This window comes from Rattus norvegicus, chromosome 16, assembly GCF_036323735.1.
Source record: "Rattus norvegicus strain BN/NHsdMcwi chromosome 16, GRCr8, whole genome shotgun sequence".
Taxonomy (NCBI): Eukaryota; Metazoa; Chordata; class Mammalia; order Rodentia; family Muridae; genus Rattus; species Rattus norvegicus.
This window is the reverse complement of record NC_086034.1, coordinates 24,282,201-24,294,445: the sequence shown is the minus strand read 5'-3', so window position 1 is coordinate 24,294,445 and position 12,245 is coordinate 24,282,201.

Here is a 12,245-nt window from a genome sequence, read left to right as displayed (position 1 = left end):
GTCTTTTTTATATGTTGGGGCATCTTTTGGGTATATGCCCAAGAGAGGTATAGCTGGATCCTCGGGCAGTTCAATGTCCAATTTTCTGAGGATTCTCCAGACTGATTTCCGGAATGGTTGTACCAGTTTGCAATCCCACCAACAATGGAGGAGTGTTCCTCTTCCTCCACATCCTCGCCAGCATCTGTTGTCCCCTGAGTTTTTGATCTTAGCCATTCTCACTGGTGTGAGGTGAAATCTCAGGGTTGTTTTGATTTGCATTTCCCTTATGACTAAAGATGTTGAACATTTCTTTAGGTGTTTCTCAGCCATTCGGCATTCCTCAGCTGTGAATTCTTTGTTTACCTCTGAACCCATATTTTAATAGGGTTATTTGTTTCCCTGCGGTCTAACTTCTTGAGTTCTTTGTATATTTTGGACATAAGTCCTCTATCTGTTGTTGGATTGGTAAAGATCTTTTCCCAATCTGTTGGTTGCCGTTTTGTCCTAACCACCGTTTCCTTTGCCTTACAGAAGCTTTGTAGTTTTATGAGATCCCATTTGTCGATTCTTGATCTTAGAGCATAAGCCATTGGTGTTTTGTTCAGGAAATTTTTTCGAGTGCCCATGTGTTCCAGATGCTTCCCTAGTTTTTCTTCTATTAGTTTGAGTGTGTCTGGTTTGATGTGGAGGTCCTTGATCCACTTGGACTTAAGCTTTGTACAGGGTGATAAGCATGGATCGATCTGCATTCTTCTACATGTTGACCTCCAGTTGAACCAGCACCATTTGCTGAAAATGCTATCTTTTTTCCATTTGATGGTTTTGTCTCCTTTGTCAAAAATCAAGTGCCCATAGGTGTGTGGGTTCATTTCTGGGTCTTCAATTCTATTCCATTGGTCTATCTGTCTGTCTCTGTACCAATACCATGCAGTTTTTATCACTATTGCTCTGTAATACTGCTTGAGTTCAGGGATGGTGATTCCCCCTGAAGTCCTTTTATTGTTGAGGATAGCTTTAGCTATCCTGGGTTTTTTGTTATTCCAGATGAATTTGCAAATTGTTCTGTCTAACTCTTTGAAGAATTGGATTGGTATTTTGATGGGGATTGCATTGAATCTGTAGATTGCTTTTGGTAAAATGGCCATTTTTACTATATTAATCCTGCCAATCCATGAGCATGGGAGATCTTTCCATCTTCTGAGGTCTTCTTCAATTTCCTTCTTCAGTGTCTTGTAGTTCTTATTGTAAAGATCTTTTACTTGCTTGGTTAAAGTCACACCGAGGTACTTTCTATTATTTGGGTCTATTATGAAGGGTGTCGTTTCCCTAATTTCATTCTCGGCTTGTTTCTCTTTTGTGTAGAGGAAGGCTACTGATTTATTTGAGTTAATTTTATACCCAGCCACTTTGCTGAAGTTGTTTATCAGCTTTAGTAGTTCTCTGGTGGAACTTTTGGGATCACTTAAATACACTATCATATCATCTGCAAACAGTGATATTTTGACTTCTTCTTTTCCGATCTGTATCCCCTTGATCTCCTTTTGTTGTCTGATTGCTCTGGCTAGAACTTCAAGAACTATATTTAATAAGTAGGGAGAGAGTGGGCAGCCTTGTCTAGTCCCTGATTTTAGTGGGATTGCTTTGAGTTTCTCTCCATTTAGTTTAATGTTAGCAACTGGTTTGCTGTATATGGCTTTTACTATGTTCAGGTATGGGCCTTGAATTCCTATTCTCTCCAGGACTTTTATCATGAAGGGGTGTTGAATTTTGTCAAATGCTTTCTCAGCGTCTAATGAAATGATCATGTGGTTCTGTTCTTTCAGTTTGTTTATATAATGGATCACGTTGATGGTTTTCCGTATATTAAACCATCCCTGCATGCCTGGGATGAAGCCTACTTGGTCATGGTGGATGATTGTTTTGATGTGCTCTTGGATTCGGTTTGCCAGAATTTTGTTGAGTATTTTTGCATCGATATTCATAAGGGAAATTGGTCTGAAGTTCTCTTTCTTTGTTGGGTCTTTGTGTGGTTTAGGTATAAGAGTAATTGTGGCTTTTTAGAAGGTATTCGGTAGTGATCCATCTGTTTCAATTTTGTGGAATAGTTTGGATAATATTGGTATGAGGTCTTCTATGAAGGTTTGGTAGAATTCTGCACTAAACCTGTCTGGACCTGGGCTCTTTTTGGTTGGGAGACCTTTAATGACTGCTTCTATTTCCTTAGGAGTTATGGGGTTGTTTAACTGGTTTATCTGTTCCTGATTTAACTTCGGTACCTGGTATCTGTCTAGGAAATTGTCCATTTCCTGAAGATTTTCAAGTTTTGTTGAATATAGGTTTTTATAGTAAGATCTGATGATTTTTTGAATTTCCTCTGAATCTGTTGTTATGTCTCCCTTTTCATTTCTGATTTTGTTAATTTGGACGCACTCTTTGTGTCCTCTCGTTAGTCTGGCTAAGGGTTTATCTATCTTGTTGATTTTCTCAAAGAACCAACTTTTGGTTCTGTTGATTCTTTCTATGGTCCTTTTTGTTTCTACTTGGTTTATTTCCGCTCTGAGTTTGATTATTTCCTGCCTTCTACTCCTCCTGGGTGTATTTGCTTCTTTTTGTTCTAGAGCTTTTACGTGTGCTGTCAAGCTGCTGATATATGCTCTTTCCTGTTTCTTTCTGCAGGCACTCAGCGCTATGAGTTTTCCTCTTAGCACAGCTTTCATTGTGTCCCATAAGTTTGGGTATGTTGTACCTTCATTTTCATTAAATTCTAAAAAGTTTTTAATTTCTTTCTTTATTTCTTCCTTGACCAGGTTATCATTGAGTAGAGCATTGTTCAATTTCCAACTATATGTGGACATTCTTCCTTGATTGTTATTGAAGACCAGTTTTAGGCCGCGGTGGTCCGATAGCACGCATGGGATTATTTCTATTTTTCTGTACCTGTTGAGGCCCGTTTTTTGACCAATTATATGGTCAATTTTGGAGAAAGTACCATGAGGAGCTGAGAAGAAGGTATATCCTTTTGCTTTAGGATAGAATGTTCTATAAATATCCATTACGTCCATTTGGCTCATGACTTCTCTTAGTCTGTCTACATCTCTGTTCAATTTCTGTTTCCATGATCTGTCCATTGATGAGAGTGGGGTGTTGAAATCTCCCACTATTATTTTGTGAGGTGCAATGTGTGTTTTGAGCTTTAGTAAGGTTTCTTTTATGTATGTAGGTGCCCTTGTATTTGGGGCATAGATATTTAGGATTGAGAGTTCATCTTGGTGGATTTTTCCTTTGATGAATATGAAGTGTCCTTCCTTATCTTTTTTGATGACTTTTATTTGAAAATAGATTTTATTTGATATTAGTATTGCTACTCCAGCTTGCTTCTTCTGGCCATTTGCTTGGAAAAATGTTTTCCAGCCTTTCACTCTGAGGTAATGTCTGTCTTTGTCTCTGAGGTGTGTTTCCTGTAGGCAGCAGAATGCAGAGTCCTCCTTGCGTATCCAGTTTGTTAATCTATGTCTTTTTATTGGGGAGTTGAGGCCATTGATGTTGAGAGATATTAAGGAATAGTGATTATTGTTTCCCGTTATATTCATATTTGGATGTGAGGTTATGTTTGTGTGCTTTCATTCTCTTTGTTTTGTTGCCAAGACGATTAGTTTCTTGCTTTTTCTAGGTTATAGCTTGCCTCCTTATGTTGGGCTTTACCATTTATTATCCTTTGTAGTGCTGGATTTGTAGAAAGATATTGTGTAAATTTTGTTTTGACATGGAATATCTTGGTTTCTCCATCTATGTTAATTGAGAGTTTTGCAGGATACAGTAACCTGGGCTGGCATTTGTGTTCTCTTAGGGTCTGTATGACATCAGTCCAGGATCTTCTGGCCTTCATAGTTTCTGGCGAGAAGTCTGGTGTGATTCTGATAGGTCTGCCTTTATATGTTACTTGACCTTTTTCCCTTACTGCTTTTAATATTCTTTCTTTATTTTGTGCGTGTGGTGTTTTGACTATTATGTGACGGGAGGTGTTTCTTTTCTGGTCCAATCTATTTGGAGTTCTGTAGGCTTCTTGTATGCCTATGGGTATCTCTTTTTTTAGATTAGGGAAGTTTTCTTCTATAATTTTGTTGAAGATATTTACTGGTCCTTTGAGCTGGGAGTCTTCACTCTCTTCTATACCTATTATCCTTAGGTTTGATCTTCTCATTGAGTCCTGGATTTCCTGTATGTTTTGGACCAGTATCTTTTTCCGCTTTACATTATCTTTGACAGTTGAGTCAATGATTTCTATGGAATCTTCTGCTCCTGAGATTCTCTCTTCCATCTCTTGTATTCTGTTGGTGAAGCTTGTATCTACAGCTCCTTGTCTCTTCTTTTGGTTTTCTATATCCAGGGTTGTTTCCATGTGTTCTTTCTTGATTGCTTCTATTTCCATTTTTAATTCCTTCAACTGTTTGATTGTGTTTTCCTGGAATTCTTTCAGGGATTTTTGCGATTCCTCTCTGTAGGCTTCTACTTGTTTATTAATGTTTTCCTGTGTTTCCCTAAGGGAGTTCTTCACATCTTTCTTGAAGTCCTCCAGCATCATGATCAAATATGATTTTGAAACTAGATCTTGCTTTTCTGGTGTGTTTGGATATTCCATGTTTGTTTTGGTGGGAGAATTGGGCTCCGATGATGCCAAGTAGTCTTGGTTTCTGTTGCTTGGGTTCCTGCGCTTGCCTCTCGCCATCAGATTATCTCTAGTGTTACTTTGTTCTGCTATTTCTGACAGTGGCTAGACTGTCCTATAAGCCTGTGTGTCAGGAGTGCTGTAGACCTGTTTTCCTGTTTTCTTTCAGCCAGTTATGGGAACAGAGTGTTCTGCTTTCGGGTGTGTAGTTTTTCCTCTCTACAGGTCTTCAGCTGTTCCTGTGGGCCTGTGTCTTGAGTTCACCAGGCAGCTTTCTTGCAGCAGAAAAGTTGGTCTTACCTGTGGTCCCGAGGCTCAAGTTCGCTCGTGGGGTGCTGCCCAGGGGTTCTCTGCGGCGGCAGCAACCAGGAATACCTGTGCCGCCTCTTCCGGGAGCTTCAGTCCACCAGGGTTCCAGATGGCCTTTGGTGTTTTCCTCTGGCGTCCGAGATGTATGTTCAGAGATCAGACTCTTCTGGTTTCCCAGGCTTGTCTGCCTCTCTGAAGGTTTAGCTCTCCCTCCCACGGGATTTGGGTGCAGAGAACTGTTTATCCGGTCTGTTTCCTTCAGGGTCCGGCGGTTTCTCTGGCAGGGGTCCTGCCGCTCCTGGGCCCTCCCCCACGGGAGCCCAGAGGCCTTATAAGGTTTCCTCTTAGGCCAGGGATGTGGGCAGGGGTGAGCAGTGTTGGTGGTCTCTTCCGCTCTGCAGCCTCAGGAGTGCCCACCTGACCAGGCGGTTGGGTCTCTCTCTCACAGTGTCTGGGAGCAGAGAGCTGCTGCGGGCCGGGATCCGAGGGTGTGGGACTTCCGGTAAACAGAGAACGTGCCCGGTCCTAGAGGAATTCTGCTTCCCTGTGTCCCAAGCTCACCAGGCAGCTTTCTTGCAGCAGAAAAGTTGGTCTTAGCTGTGGTCCCGAGGCTCAAGTTCGCTCGTGGGGTGCTGCCCACGGGCTCTCTGCAGCGGCAGCAACCAGGAAGTCCTGTGCCGCCCCTTCCGCTGTCTTCTGCATTCTTAAGGTTAATCTCTTTCCCTGACTGTCACCTTTCTCAATCCTGTAGGAGAGTGAGGTCCACTTGATTCCTACACTTCCATGCTTAGTGATCAAGAAAGTGGTTCTCTCATTAAATTCCCTGTTTATGAGTCTAGAACTAGTTTGTTGTTTCTTTGGTTGCAATAATCGCAACCCCCTATACTCTTATGCAACTCTGAGATTTTCTGAGCACTTTTAAAATTGATTCTATAGTATTTTATCATTTAGAATATTTTTAGGAGATGTGGCCCAGTGGTTAAACGCACTGGCTAACTGCTCTTCTAGGAGACATGAGCCTAATATCTAGCTGTACATGGTGGCCATCAGCTGTCTGTAACTACAGTTTGAAGGAGATCTGGCAGTGGCACCCATTTCTGAATGCTTCAGGCACTACATTCATTCGGTGCACAGAAATACATGCAGACAAAATATCTATACAGGTCAAACATCAAAATAATAAACGCTTGTCATGTGCGTCTGTGTTTGCCACCTATGTCATATCTAGAGCATCCAGAAGATAAGGTCAGGTACTCTTGAGCCACTGGATAAGTTCTGAGAATAGAACATAGATTTTTGGCAAATGCACCAGGCCCTTATCAATACTGAGCCATCCCTGCAACCCCCATATAGGTTCTTCCTATGTCACAGTGCAATCATCTTTGGCTTTCATTTTGGCAATTGGAGCTCATTACGATAGAACTACTTCTTAAGCCCTGCCAGGTCAGGATTTCTGGTCCCTGGGTTTATCAATTTAAAATGGCATACAAAGATAAGCAGGGAATCCTCAACAACGGAACCTCAAATGGCCAAGAAATCTTCAAAGTACTTAGCCATCTTGGAAATGAGTATCAAAATGACCCTGAGATTCCATATCCACTGTTAGAATGGCTAAGTCCAAAAATTCAAGGGATAGCACATGCTGGTAAGGATGTAGAGCACAGGAAAGAGTTTCCCAGTGTTGCTGGAGTGGAAACTTGTACAATGAATTTGGAAAATTAATTTGGAGGTTTCTCAGAAAACTAAAAATTGTTTTACCTCAAGACCCAGGTATACCACTCCTAGGCATATACCAAAAAGATAACCAGGGACACCTGCTCAACTCTCACTTTCCAGTGCCCCACACATGTGGAGCTAAGTGTGTAGTGGCCAGAAGGCAGGGTCAACTGACCGTTCTGTTCTGCCACATTGTGGCTTCTGAGGACTGAACTCAGGCCATCAGGCCGCCCTGTGGGTTCCACCCCTGGTCCCTCTGTTCTGGAGACAAACCTCACTCACCCACGTCCCTGGTGTGATTGATTTACTATCTTGGAGCGCACTGATAGTCACACTTGCAGGCAAGTAGCTTTGGGGATCCCCTTGTCCCCACATCTGCAGTTGGGTTTTCAAGGCAAGAGTTTTACCAAGTGAGGTTTACCAACCACCCCTTCCCCTCATCCTTTTTTGGGGAGGAGTATTTGATTTTTTTTATTTCCATTTCAAATGTTATCCCCTTTCCTGGTTTCCCACCCATGAACGCCCATCCCATCTTCCCTTTCCCTCTTCTAGGAGGCTGTTCCCCCACCTATCCACTCACCCCTTCCCACCTCCCTCCCTGTCTCAGCATTCCTTTACACTGTGGAGGTAGAGCCTTGGCAAGACCAAGGGCTTCTCCTCCCATTGGTTCCCCACAAGGCCGTCCTCTGCTACATGTGCACCTAAGACATGGGTCTGTCAGTGTACTCTGTAGATGGCGGGACATCTGGGTTCTTTCCAGCTCCTGGCAATTACAAATAAGGGTTCTATGAACATAATGGAGCATGTTTCCTTGCCACATGTTGGCGCCCCTTTTGGGTATATGCCCAGGAGGGTGTATAGCTAGGTCCTCAGGTAGTACTATGTCCGAATTCTGAGGAACTTACAAACTAATTTCCAGAGTTACTGTAAGAGCTTGCAATCCCACCTACAGTGGAGGAATGTTTCTCTTTCTCCTCATCCTCGTCAACATTTGTTGTCACTTTAGACTTTTTTCTTAGTCATTCTGAGTGGTGTGAGGTCAAATCTCAACATTTTCTTGGTTTGATTTTTGCTGATGATTAAGGATGTTTAATAGTTCCTTAGGTGCTTCAGGGCCATTTGATATTCCTCAGCTTAGAATTCTTTGTCTAGCTCTGCACCTCATTTTGTGCTAGAGTTATTTGATTCTCTGCAGTCTAAACTTCTGGATTTCTTTGTATATATTGCATATTAGCCCTCTATCAGATATAGATATAGATACAGATTCTCTGGCTTCTCCTTCTATTCCTGCTTCTCCTTCTACTCCGGCTAATTCTCCTCCTTCTTCTTCTCCTTCTCCTTCTCCTTCTTCTCCTTCTCCTTCTCCTTCTTCTCCTTCTTCTTCTTCTCCTTCACCTTCTTCTCCTTCATCTTCTTCCTTTTCTTCGGCTTCTTCTTCTTCTCGTCCTAGTCATCTTTGTGGTTGTCATCATCTCCTCCTTCCCCGCCTTCTCCCCTTTGCTTCACCTCCCCCTCCCCCTCCTCCTCTGTCTTCTTCCTTGTCCTCATTGGCTTCTTTGGCTTTGTTGGCTTCTTATGCTTCGCCAGCTTCTTCTGCTTCGGCTTCGCCTTCTGCTTCTTCTTTGGCTTCTGCTTAGGCTTCGGCTTGGCGGTTTCAGCATCGGCTTTAGCTGCTTCGGCGGCTTCCGTGGCTATGGAGGCTTTGGAGGCTTTGGCGGCTTCGGTGGCTTCGGGGGTTTCAGCGGATTAGGTGGCTTAGGCTTCCGCTGTTTTGGCTTCAGCTGCTTTGGCTTTGGCTGCTTCTGTTGGAGCTTGGGCTGCGGCTTCCGGTGCTGCTTCTGTTGCTGCTGCTGCTGCTGCTGCTGCTGCTGCTGCTGCTGCTGCTGCTTCTGTTGCTGCTGCTGCTCCTTGTCCTCGTCCTCGTCCTCCTCCACCCCTCCTCCTCCTCCTCGTCCTCGTCCTCCTCCTCCTCCTCGCCCTCCTCCTCCTCGTCCTCGTCCTCCTCGTCCTTGTCCTCCTCGTCCTCGTCCTCCTCGTCCTCGTCTTCCTCCTCATCCTCCTCCTCATCCTCCTTCTCCTCCCCCTCCTCCTCCTCCTCGTCCTCCTCGTCCTCCTCCTCCCCCTCCTCGTCCTTCTCCTCCTCCACCTTGTCATCCTCTTGGTCCTCCTCCTCCTCCTCCTCGTCGTCCTGGTCCTCATACTTCTCCTCCACCTCCTTGTCCTCGTCCTTCTCCTCCTCCTCCTCCTTGTCCTCCTCCTCCTCTACTTATTTTTCTTCTTCTTTTTTTTTTTTTATTAATTTGAGTATTTCTTATATACATTTCAAGTGTTATTCCCTTTCCCGGTTTCCAGGCAAACATCCCCCTCCCCCCTCCCCTTCCTTATGGGTGTTTCCCTCCCAACCCTCCCCCCATTGCCGCCCTCCCCCCATAGTCTAGTTCACTGGGGGTTCAGTCTTAGCAGGACCCAGGGCTTCCCCTTCCACTGGTGCTCTTACTAGGATATTCATTGCTACCTATGAGGTCAGAGTCCAGGGTCAGTCCATGTATAGTATTTAGGTAGTAGCTTAGTCCCTGGAAGCTCTGGTCGCTTGGCATTGTTGTACTTTTGGGGTCTCGAGCCCCTTCAAGCTCTTCCAGTTCTTTCTCTGATTCCTTCAACGGGGGATTTTTCTTCTTTTTTTAATTGGATATGTTTCTTTATTTACATTTCAAATGTTATTGCCTTTCCCAGTTTCCTGTCCTTAAACCCCTATGCCCTCCCCCTTCCCTGTAAGGGTGTCCCTCCCCGAATCCAACCCCCTTACAATCCACCCCTACATTCCCCTGCACTGGGGGTCCAACCAGGGTAGGATCAAGGGCTTCCCCTTCCACTGGTGACCAACAAGTGTATTCTCTGCTACATATACAGCTGGAGCCCTTGGTCCATATATAGTCTTTGGGTAGTGGTTTAGTCCCTGGCAATCTCTGGCATTGTTATTCTTATGGGGTTGCAAGCCCCTTCAGCTCTTTCAATCCTTTCTCTAATCCCTGAAAGGGCGTCCTGTTCTCAGTTCAGTAATTTGCTGCTAGTGTTAACCTCTGTATTTGACATGCTCTGGTTGTGTCTCTCAGGAGATATCTATATCCAGTTCCGGACATGACGCACTTCTTAGCTTCATCAGTCTAATCTAGTTTTGGTGGCTGTATATGTATGGGCCACATGTGGGCCAGGCTCTGAATGGCTGTTCCTTCAGTCTCTGCTCTAAACTTTGCCTCTATATCCCTTCCTATGGATATTTCTGTTATCCCATTATAATAAGTATTGGAAGCATCTGTATTTTATTCAATCTTTTTCTTGAGCTTCAAGTGGTCTGTGGATTGCATCTTGGGTAATTCGAGGTTTTGGGCTAATATCCACTTATCAATGAGTGCGTGCCATGTGTGTTTTCTGTGGTGGGATACCTCCCTCAGGATGATATTTTCTAGTTCATTCCATTTGCCTATGAATCTCATGAAGTCATTGTTTTTGATACCTGAGTAGTACTCCATTGTGTAAATGTACCACATTTTCTGTATCCATTCCTCCTTTGAAGGGCACCTGGGTTTTTTCCAGCTTCTGGCTATTATAAATAAGGCTGCTATGAACATAGTGGAGCATGTGTCTTTATTGTATGTTGGAGCATCTTTGGGTGTATGCCCAAGGGTGGTAGAGCTGGGTTCTGAGGTAGTGTAATGCCCAATTTTCTGAGGAACCTCCAGACTGATTTCCAGAGAGGTTGTAGAAGTTTGCAATCCCACCAACAATGGAGGAGTGTTCCTCTTTCTCCACATCCTCACCAGCGTCTGCTGTCATCTGAGCTTTTTTTATCTCAGGGCTGCTTTGATTTGCATTTACCTGATGACTAAGGATGTTGAACATTTCTTTAGATGCTTTTTGGCCATTTGATAATCCTCAGCTGAGAATGTTTTCTTTAGCTCTGTACCCTATTTTTTGATAGGGTGATTTGGCTCTCTGGAGTCCATCTCCTTGAGTTCTTTGTATATTTTGGATTAATATTAGCTCTCTGTCAGATGTAGGATTGGTAAAGATCTTTTCCCAATCTGTTGGTTGCCATTTTGTCCTAATGACATTGTCTTTTGCTTTACAAAAGCTTTGCAGTCTTATGAGGTCCCATTTGTTGATTCTTGATCTTAGAGCATAAGACATTGTTTTGTTCAGGAAATTTTCTCCAGTGCCCATGTGTTTGAGATGCTTCCCCACTTTTTCTTCTTTTAATTTGAGTGTATCTGGTTTGATGTGGAGGTCTTTGATCCACTTCTTTGTACAGGGTGATAAGCATGGATCGATTTGCCTTTTTCTATAGCTGACCTCCAGTTGAACCAGCACCATTTGTTGAAAATGTTATCTTTTTTCCATTGGAAGGTTTTAGCTCCTTTGTCAAAGATCAAGAGGCTATAGGTATGTGTTTCATTGCTGGGTCTTCAATTCTGTTGCACTGATCTACCTGCCTGTCTCTGTAGCAATACCATACAGTTTTGAAGACTATTGCTCTGTAATACTGCTTGAAGTCAGGGATGGTGATTCCCCCAGAATTTCTTTTACTGTTGAGTATAGTTTTCGCTATTCTGGGTTTTTTGTTATTCCAAATGAATTTGCAAATTGCTCTTTCTATCTCTATAAAGAATTGAGTAGGAAATTTGATGGGAATTGCATTGACCTATAGATTGATTTTGGCAAAATGGCCATCTTTACTATATTAATCCTGCCAATCCATGACCATGGAAGATCTTGTCATCTTCTGAGATCTTCTTCAATTTCTTCAGAGATTTGAAGTTCTTGTCATACAGATCTCTCACATCAAGATATTTTCTGTTATTTGGGACTATTTTTAAGGGTGTCATTCCCTAATTTCTCTCTCAGCCGGTTTATCCTTTGGGTAGAGTAAGGCTACTGATTTGTTTGAGTTAATTTTATGCCCCGGCACTTTGCTGAAGTTGTTTATCAGGTTAAGTAGTTCTCTGGTGGATCGTTTGTGTTCGCTTAAGTACACTATCATATCATCTGCAAATAGTGATATTTTGATTTCTTCCCTTCCAATTTGTATCCCTTTGACCTCCTTTCGCTGTCTGATTGCTCTGGCTAGAACTTCAAGAACTATATTGAATAAGTAGGGAGAGCGTGGGCAGCCTTGTCTAGTCCCTGATTTTAGTGGGATTGCTTCAAGTTTCTCTCCATTTAGTTTGATGTCAGCTACTGGTTTGCTGTATATTGCTTTTAGAATGTTTAGATATAGGCCTTGAATTCCTGATCTTTTCAGGACTTTTATCATGAAGGGGTGTGGAATTTTGTCAAATGCTTTCTCAGCATCTAATGAAATGACCATGTGCTTCTTATCTTTGAGTTGTTTACGTAGTGGATTACATTGATGGATTTTCATACATTAAACCATCCCTGCATCCCTGGGATGAAGCCTACTTGATCATGATGGATGATCGTTTTGATGTGTTCTTAGATTCAGTTTGCAAGAATTTTATTGAGTATTTTTGCATTGATATTCTTAAGGGAAATTGTTCTAAAGTTCTCTTTCTTT